Raw genomic sequence first — 19004 nt, 5'->3', positions numbered from 1 at the left:
CGTCCGTCCAATGCTAAGTAGCCTACAGAAGGGCGAGTAAAGTGATTTGATTAATTACGTAGGAATGTTATCGCTTTAATGAGGGGAAACATAATAATAATTGTTTCTTAACTGTAAAACATGGACCACTTCCCGGTTCCATTATTTAGCATTAGATAAAACGGGAGGACATAATTTAATTAAATTTAAATATGGGTTGTCAATATAAGTTGCTTTATTTTATATACATTTACTACGAGTTTATCATTTGTTTACTGATTGTGTGTGGAGGATTGTTAGGCCCACCCTGTGTAGAATTAGAATCAGCTGCGTGCTGATGTGATTTGCATGAATTTATCGACCACTTTTGTCAATATTACAGTATATATATATATATTCACAAGAACATCAGCACACGTATGTGTGTAACCACAAGGATCCTGAGATTTACAAAAAAAGCTAGTAGACATAACGTAACAACTTGGAAAAATTAAACTATTCGTCTGAAAAAATAAAATAAAAAACTACTTGGACTTAACGGAATGCAACACATTTATAGGGGATTATAACACAAAGTGGCCTAGATTAACAATTATGAAACATAACGTTGGTGGTGCAGAATGCTTAATGAGTCTTAGATAATGCCTATTATGATGTTGTTGAGTATATTTCTGGGGATACCTAACCCTTTCAAGAAATTCCATTCTTATTGTTAGAAATAAGGCATATTGTTACATCAAGTCCAGAGGTATGAAATTGCCAGTGAATTCAAATGTTTACTTTATGTATGAAAGGTCGGCTAATAAAAATATAACTGAGATGCCGAGATTTTCCCATTGCTTATAAATTGATTAAATTGTCGGGAATTAAATACGATATTAAAATGTAAACAGTGTTAAAGCTTTATACTTAAATGGATAAAATATCAAGATAACTAGGAATCATTAATGTCATATTGGTTTCCAAGTTGCGTGTGAATTAAAATTTTTCAATGTGTTAGAACCCTGAGTTCTAAATAATGATCTAAATGTATTGTTTAAATTGTGGTTTGGGGCCACGGGAAAATAATTACACATTCACCATCGTTAAAAGTCATGGGAATGTGAAATTACACCCTACGACTATTCGTGGATACTAACCTCAGAGAAACAACTCAAGTGTTGCAGGATGATATTGAATAACATGCAGTTAATGTATAAATAGATCGTACTATGTCGTCGAGAGAATGTAATCAGTCTTGAACTCTGTGAATAATGTTTGAGGAATATTACTTTGATGTAAAGGGAAAGGAGGATCTTCCGCTTCAGGGATATTGTATAATGAAGCTACGATAAAAATGTAGGAATAAGCTACGAGGAAGGAGTAAATGAGATGAATATGAAATGTAAGAGAAACACAGAGAATATATTAGCGTTCGGTTCACTGGAATATGGAAATGTGAGCCCGTGGGACGTAAGCAGAGTAAGACTGAGATACGGAGAGTGCAGGAATCGCACCCCGTTATAGTAGGTACGAGAAAGATAGGATTTATGTATAGTTGTATAGTACTACGACCCCAGAGAACGGAGAGGTGTTTGTCAGCATAAGTTACTATATGGAGGAATGTTAATCATGACGGTTTAAACGAATTTAAATGGGACCCATAATAATAATACTGATATTTCAATTATCGTAAATTAATAATAATAATAATAATAATAATAATAATAATAATAATAATAATAATAATAATAATAATAATAATAATAATAATAATAATAATCCAACGATCGTATGCATAAAAAATTACTAACTTCCCAGTGGTAGTAAACTAAAAATTACAATAATGATAAAATCGCAGGACGGTGTACTGACAATCATTGTTATAAGATAATAATAATAATAATAATAATAATAATAATAATAATAATAATACCAGGTGCATACCTTCCCCAGCTATTTAAACTGCGAGCCTTCTCTACGGCCTTTTATGCCAATGGACTCGAACTTTTAATCTCCCATAGCTTACTTCTTCAATGGTGAGATAACTCTGCCATCTATTTAATAATACTACCTGCTGGACTAAAAATAAAATAATGGACAGAGTAATATCTATTTTAGGAGTTGGTAAACCTTTTTTAAGGATGGTTTTTTAATGTACCAATGTTGTCAACACTTCAGCTGGTTCCTCCTGTATTGTAATCTACTTATCAGATGCTTATAAATATGTCCTCTAGCCAATCAAACCTGGGGGTATGTATGGGAATTCAGCCTATCTGCAAAGTGCAGTTCAATTTAATCTCAAAGTTTCCCATACGGAAGTACAGTGCAAATGCAGGGCACTTTAGGGCCGTCTTGTCTGAATTGCTCCAGTGCTTGAACGTGCGACTTGACGGAGGCCTATGGAGGCAGGGGCGCGGCTTGCTTGAAGAAGATCCAGCGATACTAGGTAATGGCAGAATTTACCTAAATATGTGATAGAGCCTGAGGATAGTTTGAGGGGAAGATTTCAGCCGCTTTTTATGTAATTTTGTAATTTGGTGGTTTACATGTAGGATTTTCGGCGAATTATTAGGACTCTAGTTCTAATCCCAACTGGAAAAATATGTTATGTAAAACATATTGGAGAACAATAGTTTTCAATCTCTGAATTCTAAAAATCTTGTCTCGGCTTTAAAATGTCCTCATTTATTCCCCTTTTAAATATGGGATTAACCTCTGAGTCATTGGGTCTTAAGCCCACTTTGATTTGCAGAAATTTCTATAAGGAGTGCTGGTGTTTTATGCGGGCCCCGCGGTGTAAGGGTAGCGTGCCTGCCTGTGACCCGGATGCCGCGGGTTACATTCCCGCCCATGTCAGGGATTTTTATCTGCATCTGAGAGCTGGTTCGAGGTCCACTCAGCCTGCGTGATTGCAATTGAGGAGCTATCTTACGGTGAGATAGCGGCCCCGGCCTAGAAAGCCAAAAATAACGGCCGAGAGGATCCGTTGTGCTGACCACACGACACCTCGTAATCTGTAAGCCTTCGGGCTGAGCAGCGGCAGTTTGGTAGGCCATGGTCCTTCGGAGCTCTTGCGCCATGGGATGTGTTTTTGGTTTTGTGCTGGTGTTTCACGTCCTTACCTTTTGTTAATGGCTGGCTATGTGCAACCTCTTATTTTCACTCTTAAGGCCGTGTGATGCGTGTAATTACGCGCCTGTACATTCTGTATCATTCTTAGGGCAACTGTTTTCATCGTTTGAGTTCCCTTTGGGAGCAGTGACTAATATTATTGTTGAGCAATGGATAAGCCCACTATTGGGCAACTGTGTATGAACACTTTAAAGTGGGGTCACGAGACAGGTTGACTAGTGTAATTTTAGTGTGTCGAAAGAAACCGATCACCTCTTAGGGGCTACACTCTTCCATTTGGGTGCTCAGACTCCGGCAAAGTGTACCTGCTCGGAGCACCTGTCAGGTGCGATTATGCTCTTCTCAATGTAATTTAACGACTAGGTATTTATCTCAAGTTTTTTTTAACCTGATTTAGGACTTCTAATTCTTAGATATTGTTTGAGCTGACGAGCTCGTTATTAACCTATGCAAATGTTTTTCTGTTAGATGTTCCACCTCTTAATTTTAAGAAAAGGAAGAAAGAAAATTGCCAAATATGTTACACTAAAAGTTGCTGTAAGTAATCCCCTGTCCAGTCATTCAACCCACACGCTTTTTATTCCTCTGTGAACCACGGGAATCTCGTAGTAATGATAAATAATAGTGTATAATAATCATTTTATTATTATGTTATATATTATTATTATTATTATTATTATTATTATTATTATTATTATTATTATTATTATTATTATTATTATTATTATTATTATTATTATTATTGTGGACTCTGTGAGTCTTTCCTTGGATGTCTAGGTTCATAAACTTTGTGATTGAGACCACGGATGGTAAATGTTGGATTGTATGAAGCTATTAGACACACATTTCGATACTTTTATATGTCGAATTGACAATGGAAGTAATGAACTGAGGCTCAATTTGGTGGGCTGTTACTGGCATGCTCGTAATTCTAGATAGTTAGGCTAGGGTCCTTCCGTCTATTTTCTCCCTTGTTACGATAATATTTCTAGGATAGATCTCCGGGCTACCTTATATTATGTGAATAGCTCCGGGAGTAACTCATGTTGGGAAATGTGGAGGCGACCTCTAGGCTGGTTTGTGCACGTGCCGATGTCTCCTACGAATCCTGTATCAAGTATTTCTTAAATAAAATACATCATAAATAATTTATAAAGTAATAGCGAGTGCATTTTCAGCGCCCATACTAACAGCGTCTCGCAGGAACAAGTAGTCAACCCGCTCAACGCTATCTTCGTCATCACGCAGCCAGCGGGGTGTCAGGGACAGGTTGCGTCGTACGATCTGGAAACATCCGAGCAAGAAATTTGATATGTCCTAAAATAATTAAGGTATCGATTCAGAAACAACAGCATCTTATAGTGACCATTTCAAACGTCTCCTCACGTTAATTTCTTCAAAATAGATCTAGGGATTACGGAGATATTCAAGATTTTATAAAACATTACGGCAGAGCTAGATCTATCTGAAAGGCCATACATTTCTTCCTGTCAATTCAGTTCACCCGGCAACACGGCGGTTCGCCGCACGTACGGCGTCAGCCTGCAGGGCGAGATTATGCCTAAGTGACGTGCGAGTTGTGGAACATAGAATGATTCCGGTGTTACGGTACTTATAATAAACTTCCCCTAAGTTGGACCTTGTTGAGGAACTTACAAATGTTGAAGAAGGTGATTCTAAGGCTTGAATAACTGACATTTAAGTATGTACTGCAAGCCGTAATAGTGATTTTTCCAAGAGAACTCGACTTAAATATTACGATGTTAATAACAGAATTTCAGAGACTTTACCTTTCGTACTTCGCCAATATCCCACAGAATGGCCGATTGACGTCTCTCTTGCTTTCCACCCAAGGAATAAACACGAGTTTACATATGCATACCAAAACCTTCCCTGGGATGAGTATACTTTATGTCTAGTATAATGCAATATCATTGATCGTTCTATCCGTTTGTAGAATGGGAAAGGCACGTGCTCTATCTGAGTTTGACCGAGTGAAGATTGTGATGGCCCCTAGTCTCGGCACGAACATTTCGGAAACTGCACGACTTGTGAAACCAAGGTGACACCATGTTCAAACGTCCAGGGGTTGGGCGGTCAACCCCCACTACAGATGTATGACGTCGTAGGCTGAATTTACTTTCAGTGTCCCTATGAACACTCCGCTTCTATATTTCGGATTTGTCTAGGGTTTATAGGACCGCCCCGACTGATCTTGATCTGCGAAACGATGCTGGGCCCCCGGATCCGAATGGACAACTTCGGTGACTTCGCCACCCCGAATAATTGAGTTACCCATTGCAATATTCATCTCTAACACACGTTTATAGCGAGTGCTTCAAGAAATGTTCATCTTCCTCCACTACAACTCGATTCGCAAGGCCAAGAAGATTTCCAGACCGCCCCTAATGTGGTGAACAGACGCCCCTTGCAGCCGATTCTGTGAAGTACAGACGCTGCTAAATAAAGACAGGTTGGTGACTTAAGTTGAAAGAACCTCTTCCGCCTTCAAAACCGTTTAGCATCTAGGCCTATAATTCTGTAGGCCTAACCCCAGAAAGGGGCCATAATAAGGTACTACCTGCCGGGCCAGCTGATCCAAGGTTCTTTAAGGAGGTATTACTCCTTTGTCACTCACCCTTTGGCCTGGCTTGTGGTAGGCAGAGATTGGCCTTCCAAGCATTTGGTCCAGGTTGGAGGGATTATTATTATTATTATTATTATTATTATTATTATTATTATTATTATTATTATTATTATTATTATTATTATTACATCTAAAAATACCTACACTTTATACGAATATTCATTGTTCAAGTAGTAAGAGTGCTGATGTCAATTGTCCAGATAGGACTAGTAATAAATACACATCATAGAGCTTGTATAAGTTCAACCTTACTTCGCTTTACTAATGATGCATAATGTTGAAAATATTCAGCGCAGCATGTTAATTTTAGGAAATATATGTGGAACAGCAATGGACACTCGTAACGCATTCTCTCCTCTTTCCCTGCTTACCATGCAGTATAATAAGTCTTTTTGGTACGAATAAAAATAATCTTAATGTGGCAGTAAAAATGGAGTTATAGGTCTAAAGAAATACTGTGCAACGTAAGCATAGCATGTATTCACTTTATATACTATTACTAGTTACGGGTTGTGTAAAAGGTACCTTATTTTAACTATCCTTTACGTCTCAGTTACGAATATTACATCTATCTATATCTATCTAGGTATTCTGCCTTATGGCAGGTCTTGTCATGGGATGAACCTCTTCCACTGTTGCCTGTCCTGCGCCAAGTTTTTCATGTCCGAATATTTATTTCCTTGGATATTGCCCAACATTTGATATTTTTTCCTTCCTCTTCCTCGTTTGCCGTTCACAATTCCTTCTATTCCTTCTTTCAGTAAACAGTCCCTCCTCAAAAATGTCCGATCCAGTTCATTTTTCTCCTTCTAATGGTTTATAACATACTTCGTTCTTCTCCAACTCTTCGTAATACCTCCTCATTCCTTACCCGGTCTTCCCATTTCACTCGTTCTATTCTCCTCCATACCCACATCTCTAGTGCCTCCAATCTTCTCTCATCTTTCTTTCTCAATGTCCAAGTCTCTGCGCTATACAGAGCTATGCTCCAAATGTAACACTTAGCAAGTCTTTTCCTCAAATCTTTGTTTAGTGGTCCACAAAATAATTTAGATTCTTTCCTAAAGCCTTCTTTTGCTATGGCAATTCTTTTCTTAATTTCTGTTGTGCAATACATATCATCTCTGATCATACTTCCCAAATACTTGAAGTTACTGACTTGCTCTATTTCTTCTCCTCCTATACTAATATGACAACTTCTACCTTTTCCTCCAATTATCATACTTTTGGTCTTCTTCTTATTAATTCTCATTCCATATTCTCCTATTACATCAGGTATACTTAAAATGACCGACATGTTTGTGTCCACTACTGCTCATGATGATTTTTTTGTTTCTTCCGTTGTTACCAATAATTGTTTAATCTGTAAAGGTAACTCTTTATCAATATACTTCGTAACTGAGGTCAGAACCAACAGATAATGTTTATTTTAGCGAAGTGATTGACCTAATATTTACAATATTACTGAAAATCACATTCATTACGTACTGCGTTTATTTGTACCATCAATGTTTGTCTACCGCTTAGTTCTGTTTCATGATACGGGGTTGGTGATGGGGTGAGATGAAATTATATGGCATGCTTGACGGACGAATGCTCTTCCTGTCGCCAACCTCAGTTGAGGAGCTGCATTTAATTAAATGATGGTTAATACACTTGTATAAGGAGATGTAACAGGCTGTGGCCTGTGAGTAGAAACTGTCCAAGAATTTGCTTGGAAGTGAAAACGGGAAGCAATTTTCAAGACAACCGTGTACCTATTTATTTGCTCACTTACCAGGCCTACTAGGTTCGCCAATCACTTCCAATGTTTCAGCCACTTTGTAAACGAGTTGGTTACGTGGTACGTGACATTTAGTGTGTCTGCAAACTTACATTCGGGAGGTGGTGGTTTTTAAAACCACTGATTACCACCCTCGATACTTTATTACCCATGATTTTTCATTAATTAGGAACACAACCGCGGTGTTTTCAGATCTGGCGTTTTCTATCCCACTGTCGCCGCAGACCGTTAAATGTTACTTACAAGGTTAATCAGTTAGAAGAGAAAGAAAAATGATTTCTTTAATGAGTAAATATTTGTACTGGATAAAGCCTCTCTCCTCCCGTCCGACTCGTTGGCTGAATGGTCAGCGTACTGGCCTTCGGTTTAGAGGGTACCGAGTCCGATTCCCGGCCGGGTCGGGAATTTTCATCTCTTCTGATTAATTCTTCTGGATCGGGGACTGGATATATGTGTCCGTCTCAACACTCTCCTCATCATATACAAACAACATATCACACAACCCAGCACCACAGAAACACGCAATGGTGATTACATCCCTTCATATAGGGTTAGCGTTAGGAAGGGCACCCGGCCGTAAAACAGGGCAAAATCCACATGTGTTACTCCGTTAGCACCCGCGACCCCACCCAGGTGTGGGAAAAAGCGGTAGCAAAAGAAGAAGAAGAAGAAGGAGGAGAAGAAGAAGAAGAAGGCCTCTCTCCTTCCCTACGAACCATGTGAAATTGCCGCAGTGGGAAGGCTTGTACGGCCCAGTGAAACAGATAGCCGAGCCGCAGGTACAACCATATTGGATGGGTACCTGTCGAGAGACCAGACTAACGAATAGTTCATCGAAAGAGGGGTAGCAGCTTTTTGGATGTTGCAGTCTGGATGATTGAATGATATTACCCTGTTATGATACTCGACATGGCTTAGCTGTGTTGATACTGCTGCACAGCTGGAAGCAACGGGAAACTGCAACCGTAACTAACTCCCGAGGATAAGCAACTCTCTCTGTATGAGTCATGTACTGATGATGGCTTCGTCCCGGGTGAAATATTTCGGAGGTATGATTACGCAGAGATTCAGAACCCAGGTGCTGGAATGCAAAACTTTCCTAGGAGCAGACACGGGCTCTGATCACAACTTTCTGGTCATGAAATGCTATCTGAAGTTGAAGAAATTTAAGAAAGGAAGGAATGCAAGGAAATGGGATTTAGACAAGTTGAATGAAAAGACTGTGAGGCATTGTTTCAAGGAACATGTTACGTAAGGATTAAAAGGAAGAGCTGAAGGAAGCACAAATGGGGAAGAATCAACTGTCATGAAGAACGAGGTCAGTAGTACTGCTGAAGGAATATTAGAGAGAAGGGAAATATCAACTAAGAATCAAGGGATAACTCGGGAGATAATAGACCTGACCGATAAACGACGAAATTAAAGGAGTTAAAAAGTGAAGAGGGTAGAATAGAACACAGGCGATTAAAGAATGAAGTGGTCAGGAAGTGCAGCAGAGCTAAAAAGGAATGGCTGGAGGAGATGTGCAAGGGTATTGAAGGTTGTATGGTCTTTGGTAAGGTAGATGCTGCATACAGGAAAATCAAGGAACCCTTTGGAGAAATAAAAACTGGGTGTATGAATATTAAGAGCACATATGGAAAACAAGTTCTAGGGAGACAGGAAAAACGTTGAAAGATGGCAGGAATATATCCAAGAGTTGTATCAAGGTAAAGACGTATATGGCCTGGTTCTGGAGCAAGAAGAGGCTGTTAATGCTTAAGGAATGGCAGAACCAGTTTTGAGCCAGAATTCGACAGAGCTTCGAGAGACCTAAATAGGAACAAGGCACCGGAAATCGATTGCATTTTCTGTGAATTACTGGCTGGCTTAGGAGAAACAAGCATGGCGAGGTTATTTCATTTAGTGTGTAAGATGTGTGAGACAGGAAAAATTCTATTCCATTTTCGGGCAGAATGTGGTTGTACCTATTCCCAACAAAGCCGGTACTGACAAGTGTGAAATTCACAGCACCATTAGTTTAGAATTTCACGCCTGCAGGATTTTAGCACGTATTATTTGCAGAAGAATGGAAAGACAAGTTGAAATTGAGTTGGGAGAAGACCAATTTGGCTTCAGAAGAAATGTAGGAAGACATGAAGCAATCCATACTTTACGTATGTTCTTAGAGGATCGAATTAAGAAGGACAATCCAATGTACTTGGTGTTGATCGGGATCAGATACCGAGAACAAAGAATTATCTACAATCTGTATAAAAATCATTCTGCTGTGAAAAAGCAGCAGCAATCCAGATAGGAGTGAGGCAAGGTTGCAGTTTGTCCCCTCACCTTTTCGATATTTGTATAGAACAGGCGAGAAAGGAAATGAAGCAAGAGTGTGGGGTGGGAATCAAACTCCATGAAAAGGAAATCCAAACCCTGAGATTTGCCGGTGGTATTGTCATTTTATCTTAGTCTGCAGAAGATCTGGAGAAATTATTGTACGGTATAGACAGAGTCGTGGGAAGGAAGCACAAGACGAAAATAAATAAGCCCAAAACAAAAGTAATGATATGCAGTCGAGCGAAGTCAAGTGATGCAGGTAATATTAAATTAGGGAATTAAGCCTTAAAGGAAGTAAATAAATATTGTTACTTGGATAGTAAAATAACTAACGATGGCAGAAGTAAGGAGGACATAACGTAAGCAAGGAAAGTCTTTCTTAAGAAAAGATATTTGCTCACTTCGAACATTGATATAGGAATTAGAAAGATGTTTTTGAAGACTTTCGTCTGGAGCGTGGCATTGTATGGAGGTGAAACATGGACGATAACTACTTCAGTAGGATGAGCTTTTGAAAGATGGTGTTACAGAAGAATGCTGAAGGTAAGATGGATAGATCTCATGACGAATGAAGAGATACTGAAACGAACTGATGAGATCGATTTGGCTAAATTTGACGTGAAGAAGAAATAGAATGATGGGATAAATCTTAAGACACCCAGGACTTGTATAGTTGATTTTTGAAGGAATTGTAGGGGCTAAGAACGACAGGCATATACCAAGGTATGAATATGACAAGCAGATTAGAGCAGATGTAGGATGCAGTAGTTACGTAGAAATGAAAAGGTTAGCACCAGATAGGGTGGCATGGAGCGCTGCATCAAACCAGTCTGTGGACTGATGTTTCATACAACAACAAAGCTACTATTTCCTAACGTTCCCTTACTCTTACATCCAGATTTATTTTAAGAACTATGTGGTGTAGTCGTGTGAGGATGTGAGGTGAATGGAGAATGATAGGTTATCTAGGAGAATATTAAACACTGGCAGAAGTACCCGTTCTTCGTACGGGTTATCAGAAACTGGCTTTAATTACTCATACTATCGGTGTGAGCGACTTCATTAGATATTTATATCACTGGTGTATTTACTTAAGTATGTAGAAATTATTTGTCATGTTAGGAATTATAGTGTATCTTCTTCTTCTTTTCTTCATGTATGTATGTATGTTCAGTCCGTCAGCGATGCCGCTGGTGGGATCCTCAACAGCTCTGCCATCAGCTGTCATAGATGGCCTAGGCATCACTGAAGAGGCGTACTAGGGAAATGAGGAGTGAAGTAGTTTCCCGTTGCTTTCCTCACCGAGCCAGAGTTGCTATTACATATCAGTCTGCCAAGCCCACTGAAATGCACGCACCAACTAACTCTATGAGCAACATTTTCACACCATTCATACCAGGGACTGGCTGCATAAGGATTGGTATTACTAGCATCGCTCACACCTCAGTCAATTTCATATTGTCAAAGCCAAGGATAAGACAGATACAGATCTATGAAAGTAACAAAATTGCTCTAGCCTATACCAGAAGACATAGTGCACTGTAAACACTAGGTCCTGCCAGCAAGGGCATTCTTTTCTTCATGGGGGCCTCTAAATATTAGTTCGTAATTAGCGTCGATCTCTAAGATCTTATGCTACCATGATTTTTCCTTCATTCCCACCTAGGTATAAATGCTTCCTTCATAAAGCAACAGGTTTAGTGTAAGTATACTACAGCTAGATAGGACCACAAATATAAATATCATTGAATGCATTTGTTTGATCCGACATTTCGTAACTATTACAAATGATGAAGTAAATACGCGATGCATTAAAGAAACTACTATAATTATCGAGAATTATAATTCTCAGGGCTTGTCACTAATGTCGCACATCATATAATGAATCTGAGTATAAATGTTGAGACATTTTTTCAAGTTATGGGTGCATCATCTTGACAATTATATACAGTATATAGGTTGTTTTCATGGTTACAATGATCGTAAAAGTGGACCAAAATATCGGCACTAATAACATCAGTGATCCTACTTCTCCATGAATTGATAGAAAATACTTTAAACTACAGGTAACAGACTCCGCAAAATGCTGAAACCTAAGCCAGTACATAAAAACGGGGGCTCGTCGGCAACCGCTGGTCGCTGTACTACGGAGATCTCCGGGGCGATTATTTTTATACTTCACTCCCTTTCCATCCCCGCCCAAAGGAGTGCTATGAGCGTCTTACACAACAGTTTATTTTTTTCCAGATAGTAAGTCATATGTGTATCAATTTTGGTTTACAGCTATGCCCAAACGTAGATGCATAATCTAGCTGCTGTAGAATCCTGGAGCTGACGTTGCCATGGTTACGGCTTTTCGTTTCTTTATTCGATTCCTAGAGCAGGGGTAGTGTGGTTCCAATAGCTCCGTAACGGTTGGTTTTAGGGCCTTAAACATGGTTTTCGGGCCCGAAGAGTTTACCGAGTTTTGTTCTTTAGGTCAAGGGGCTTAAAAGCAGCTTTGTATCTTCTGTGTACGACAAATTCGATTTCGCCTATATTAGCCTATTATTTTAATATTTTTATATCTCCCCCGTCGCTCCCCTCGAATTGTTTTGAAAATAAAATACAACCCATGTTTCTCACTGGCAATGAAACTTTCTATAAGTGAAGTAATTTTTAAAATTGGTTAAGTAGTTTTGAGTCTATCCGTTACAAACAAATATTCGAATTTTTCCGCTTTGTAATATTAGTAGAGAAGTATAGATTACATCTCTACACATACGAGCATCCAGCCGTAAAACAGGGTTAAATCCACATGTGCGACACAGTTCTCACCCGCGCCCCACAGGTGTGGGTAAAGCGATAGAAGAAGAAGATGCTCATTTTAAAAATGCACCCGCTTTTTATTCTTTTCAGCCCCTTAAGTAGATTTTCCAAAAAGGGTGTTCATTTTAAGTCTGTAACATTGTCAATTTTTATATATATATTTATCCTCATATAAATAATTCAACTCCTTCCTCACTTCTTTCCATCCCCCCCCCCCCCCCCGCCTTAAGTGGATTTTCTGAAAACGAATATTTGTGTTGTTTTATTTTTAAAGGGGATTCCAAATATCAACTTTCATGTCTGTAACATGTTAGGATTTTGTAATTTATTGTAGATAATTTCGCTGCTGTAGAATCCTGGAGCTGACGTTGCCATGGTTACGGCAGTTCATTACTTTATCAGATTTCTAGAGCAGGGGTAGTGTGGTGCCAATATCTCCGTAACGGTTGGTTTTAGGGCCTTAAAACATGGTTTTCGGGCCCGGAGGGCTACCGAGTTTTGCTACCGAGTTTTGTTCTTTACGTCGAGAGGATTAAACTGAGCTTTTTCTCGTCCTTATACGACAAATTCGATATTTTGCTTATATTAGCCCATTATTTTTGTATCTCCCACCCCCGTGTCCCCCACCACGAATTGTTTCGAAAATAAAATACAGCCCATGTTACTCACTGGCAATGTAGCTTTCTATAGGTGAAATAATTTTTAAAATCGATTCAGTAGTTTTTGAACCTATTCGTTACAAACAAACACAATTTTCCTCTTTATAATATTAGTATAGATGAACAGTAGAGGAGGGCCTAGGTGACCGTAGCTAGATTAACGATAAGAGGCGTGAAAGTGGACGATGCCATAGACTTACCGTAGCTGGAAACAGAGCATTGTAGATATGCTTAGATAATTCACGGAGGCTTACAGACCGACTTCCGAAGGGTATGACAGTCTATAATTAAAATGTATGTGTCTAATTCTTGTTACAGTACTGTTTCAAAGAAATTGCTTGTTTAATCATGTACCCTGTATGCTAAATTTTCTGTTAAGGTCTCCTTTATAGTGTGTGTTATTTTCGGTAATATTGTTGGTAAGGTCAATCTTTGTATTTATAAGCAGTAAATTAAGTCTTTCACTTCGAACAGGATCAACAGCGGGCTATAATATTTAAATACATACCGTTGTGGACGGTGCTCCAATCAATAGTATGGAATCTGCTGGAAAGAACAACCAAGGGACATACTGTAATATATTTTTCTTCTTTAAAAAGTTGACTTAACCTATCTACTATTCGCGAAATGAGTAACACGTATCCTGTTAAATAAATAATCCATCAGTCCAAAGTCAACACTTTTCAAATTACAAGCCCACCAACAGTCCTCAGGAAGATGGAGATAATCGTGTTATTTATTTTACGACGTTGTAAGAAGCGGAGATCCGGCCTGGATGGGGACAGTGAAATAATAACAAGTAAGATAGCAATTAAATACTATATGGTCCACAATATTCTTGTTTTGTTTCTAAACAATTGTTAACAGAAAAAATACAAGGATGTATGCAAAGTTATTTTTAAAAATAATAATAAAATAAATTTCAGCATGTCTCTATGAGGTTACGAGGAAGGGAATATTTATGCCAGAAAAGCGAAGGATTTGCTGAGTTCATGAAGAAAGAAAAACTCAAATATCGTGAACATCTGTTTAGAAAAGACGAGAAGAGAAATATTATGGACAAAACAGATTTTTAAAACACTTAACACTAGACATAAGGTTTCCGACAAATGGTTCGGGGTGGTTAGAACGGATCTTGAGCAGTCTGTATTAAATCAGGAAGACATTCTAAATCTAACAAAGTATAGCTGAGAGATGAACAGATTCAGAGGATGGTGTTGGACAGAGGAAAGAGGACAGACTGCCAGAGGAATAATGAACAGATACTGGGCTTCAGAGAAGGCTTCCAGTAATGTGTAATTATTGCTTAACGTGGTTTAAAATGGCTATACACGAATATAATAATAATAATAATAATAATAATAATAATAATAATAATAATAATAATAATAATAATAATAATAATAATAATAATGATTACGGTCTAGAAAATAGAATCATATCCGGAGAAATGAAAGGATCTGACCTTGAGAAACAAATGTAATGTTGGCGAACACTGAAAGCAAATTATAAGAATATTATATAAGGTACAAAATGGTACTCAGATGGTCGCAGGTTCAGTTCCCGGCTGGTCGGAGATTTTAATTCTTCTGATTCGGGGACTGGATGTTTTTGTCTGTCCCAACATATACCTCTTCATACTCATATTCAGACAACACACCACAATACCTGCAACGTAAACGCGCATTAGTGATTAATTCTATCGATATAGGGTTGGTGTCAGGAAGGGCATTTGGCCGAAAAAGAGGGCAAAATCATCTCGTGCTATGAAGGTCACACCCGCGATCCCATGTGTGTAGGGAAAAGCGATAGAATAAAAATAAGAAAAATACGTAAATGGTAAAAATAATCATTCGAAACGCACACCATTTTGAAATTTGGAGATGGAATGCCCCATTATCAAACGCAGGTCCTATGTTAATAGAGATAGGCTAAATTTAAACATTTACAAGTATCGCGTCCAAATTGGGCATAATAGAGCAGTACGTCACAATTTAGGGAAAAATCAGAAATTCTAGAAAACTAGCAAGGTACCCGTGCTTCGCTACGGTATTATACTGAAATTTATAACTGAATGCTTATTGTTTTAGATATATAATCAGCCGAAATTCACGATCTGACTCGTTTTCTAATAGATTACGGCAAGTTTCCTCCCATTTTTTCAATCTTTCTTTCCAGCAATCGACTTCGTACTTCCCGGACTAGGTCCAGGTATTCCACCCGGTCAATTGGTTCCCTAAATCTTTGCCTTTTCCTATAAGCATTTTAAATATGAATCAAATCCTTCAAGAGATCCGGCATAGTGTCATCTTGGTTGCCTTGGCAGTACCTAAACCGCGGCCGGACTTCATTCTTAGTCATTACCCGTCCCGGACCCGATTCCAGCGCGGTCCGCACATTTGACGACGATCCAGAACATTACTATTATTATTATTATTATTATTATTATTATTATTATTATTATTATTATTATTATTATTATTATTATTATTATTATTAGATGTTCTGGACCCCACAGCAAGATACAAGACCGCAACTTGGCGGTAAACTACATCTGCTGCCTTTGTCATTGTTCACTATGTTTCCAGCACCATTGTCGCGCGTAGGCAAGTGTGCGGGATTTCTGGCGATACGAATGACATACTTCCGTGCATTATTGACCTTATTATAGAAGTGAACAATTTGATGGCCAATCTCACTCCTGTCGTTTATTTCAAATGTGTTTAAATTTTTATTTATATGCCAGGAGAATCTACTGTAATCTAAGAACGTTCCCCGAAGGAAAAGATGGCTCTTGAAACCGAACCCAGGAAAGATTGAAAATGATCGGTTTATGATCAGAATAAGTACATCGAAAATCTACAGCCTGTTTCCAGTCATTCGACAGGGTCAGGAATGGAATGAATAAAGTCCCATCTAGCGGCGACAATACGAATTGTGCCGGCTGCCGAAGCACTCCTCTGGGGCAATGATCGATGAATGACAAATGAAATGAAATATTGGACAGTGTTTCCCTCCGTTTTGTCCAGCACGAATATCACATGGAGTGACCGGGATTTGAACCACGGATCCCAGCTGTGAGAGACCGGCGCGCTGCCGCCTGAGCAACGGAGGCTCCTTATAAGTACATTATGAACAGTAAAATCAATTGATCTCACCTCCTTTTACACCCCACCGCCGTTAAGTTTATTCCCCCCCCCCCCCGAAAAAAAGATTAAAGAAGGCGTGTTTCTTTATTTTTAAAGGAGAATCCAAACACCAATGTTCACGTCTATTATCTTCAGTTTTGAGATATAAGTATCCCCATAAAAATAATTGTTTTTTTGACTTCCTTTTAGACTCCAACCCCCCTCCCCCGCCCTAAGTGAATTTTCCGGCAAAAAAATACTTGTTTCTTTAATAGTAAAGGATTTTCTAAATACCAATTATTACGACTCTAACTTCTTCAGTTTCAATTTATGTGTCCTCATGAAAGGAATTAAACTCCTTTTCACTCCCTCAAGATGGTTTCCCCCCAGAACGCGTTTCTCTTTGATTTTAAAGGAGATCCATATACCAATTTTTACGTCTGTAACAACTTTAATTTTTATTAGATGTATGTGTTCTCATACAATTAAGTCAATTAATTTTTCTTTCCTTTCACTGCCTCCCCCCTCCCCCGCCCACTTCATTGGATTTTCCGAGAATACGTGTTTCTTTACTTTTAAAGCAGATTCCAAATATCAAATTTCACGTCTGTAACCTTTATTTTTGAGACATCAGTAGCCTAATTAAAATAATTCAACACCATTTTCAGTCACTTTTACCCCCCTCCACCCAAACTGTATTACCGAAAACTAAAAACACACGTTTCTTTGTTTTTAATAGAGAAGAAAATACCGTTTTCATTTTTGTAACATGTTAAGTTTTTTGAGATATACTGTAGAAATTCCCATTTTAAATTTCACCCCCTTTTAGTCCCCTTAAGTGGAGTTTCCAAAAACAAATCACCTATTGTGCCCTTTTGAAGGCAGACGTTGCGGTATTCTTCTTGCTTGATTGTTGCGCCGGCTGCTCCTGTAAATAAAGACATCAAATAATACCTACCGCTCACATGGACTCTTTATCTTCTTGGGTGTGGTTACGTCCTTCATTTTCCTCGGAGTTGTCGGGCCACATGATCAGGGTTGAGGGAGTGAAAGATGGGGGTTAACTAACTACCAAATAACGGTACCCACAAGACTGAATTAAATTGAAAATGAGTAAAATGATTTATTAACAAAATCTGCGAAACAAGTAATGAAATTGAAAATTTAAGTGAAGTGTAGTTAAAATAAAATGAAATACAAATATTGGAAATAAAACAATTGAGTCTTCTCAACAAAAAATGAAACATCTGCCTTAATGAACCTGACTTAAGGTCAACAAAATTAAATAATGATCATCACAAATCGAACTCGTGTCTTCAATGTCCATGACACAACAACAACAGACCAGAGATCAACCAAGATTCAGCACTCGTGAATAACACCTCTTGAATTACCTTTAAACCGTCATTATAAATAAACTGGACTTGCATAAATTATTAATTAATTAATTAATTACACTGATTTCAATTTTGGGTATCCTATGTTTTTTTGATTCCAAAATACTTGTTAATTTGACAACTACCCAATTGTAAAACCACAATTATGTAAAATAAACATGGATGACAGTAAAGAAAAATTCCATGAACACGGTATCTCATTACTATTCGTATAACTTTGCCATCACATAAATAACTGGTGGCTGAAGAAATAAAATTTACCACATCAAACATTGATTATGAACACTCAGTTATTTTGTCAATTTACTCATTATTAGCTGTGATAGTCTGGACACTTAAAATAAATAAATTTATTTTTATCCAATGAACTCGACCCTTTTACAACATTACTTTTAGCTTGCTTGCCGCTGTCTGCATTTGTGATGAGAATAACCAAAATTGACTATCATTGTTGATGGAGGCAGATTCCATCTTATTTACTCCGTTTGCGGCATTTATCACATAATTTCTTATTAAAGGTCGGTTCATCTCCCAAATTAAATTGTAGTGGGGTCCAGAATCTTAGTGATTACGATGCCTTTGAGCATAAATATTTAATTTGATTCTGACTAATGAATAATCCGTGGTCTTACTAACCTAACACTTGATATTAGTATTTACAAAATATACACTGCACTGGAGAAGCAACAGTGCTCCCAAAGAAAAAATTAAAAAAATACCTAACTACACCTATATTATTAAAATCATGTAATCACAAACAACATTCACGTACCTTCAGTCTCACCACTTTAAAAGAACACAGTGACAAAAATATCCCAAAAGGAACGAAAAGAACAGAACAGAAAAACCTCAAAATAAACGTGATCACTGCCTATCAAAAATTAAATAAAACACACGAAATCAAAAATGCAGACAATCGCTATCAAACTGAAATTCAAGTAACAACAGAGGTGGATTTGGCGGCAATCTCCTGACAACAGACGCAAATGTCTGGACATGATATTTCCCAACTCTAAGGAACAATGACTAAGAAAATTACACATAATCATGATCACAAATGACTTTCAAAAATACACATTGCTGGCTCGCTCTGTTCCATGTCTCAACTCGGCCTCTGATTTGCATATTTCCGAGTGTTACGTCGTCCCTGGAAAGTATTTGAATATA

Source organism: Anabrus simplex, chromosome 1 (genome assembly GCF_040414725.1).
Source record: "Anabrus simplex isolate iqAnaSimp1 chromosome 1, ASM4041472v1, whole genome shotgun sequence".
NCBI lineage: Eukaryota > Metazoa > Arthropoda > Insecta > Orthoptera > Tettigoniidae > Anabrus > Anabrus simplex.
Note: the sequence above shows the minus strand (reverse complement) of the source record.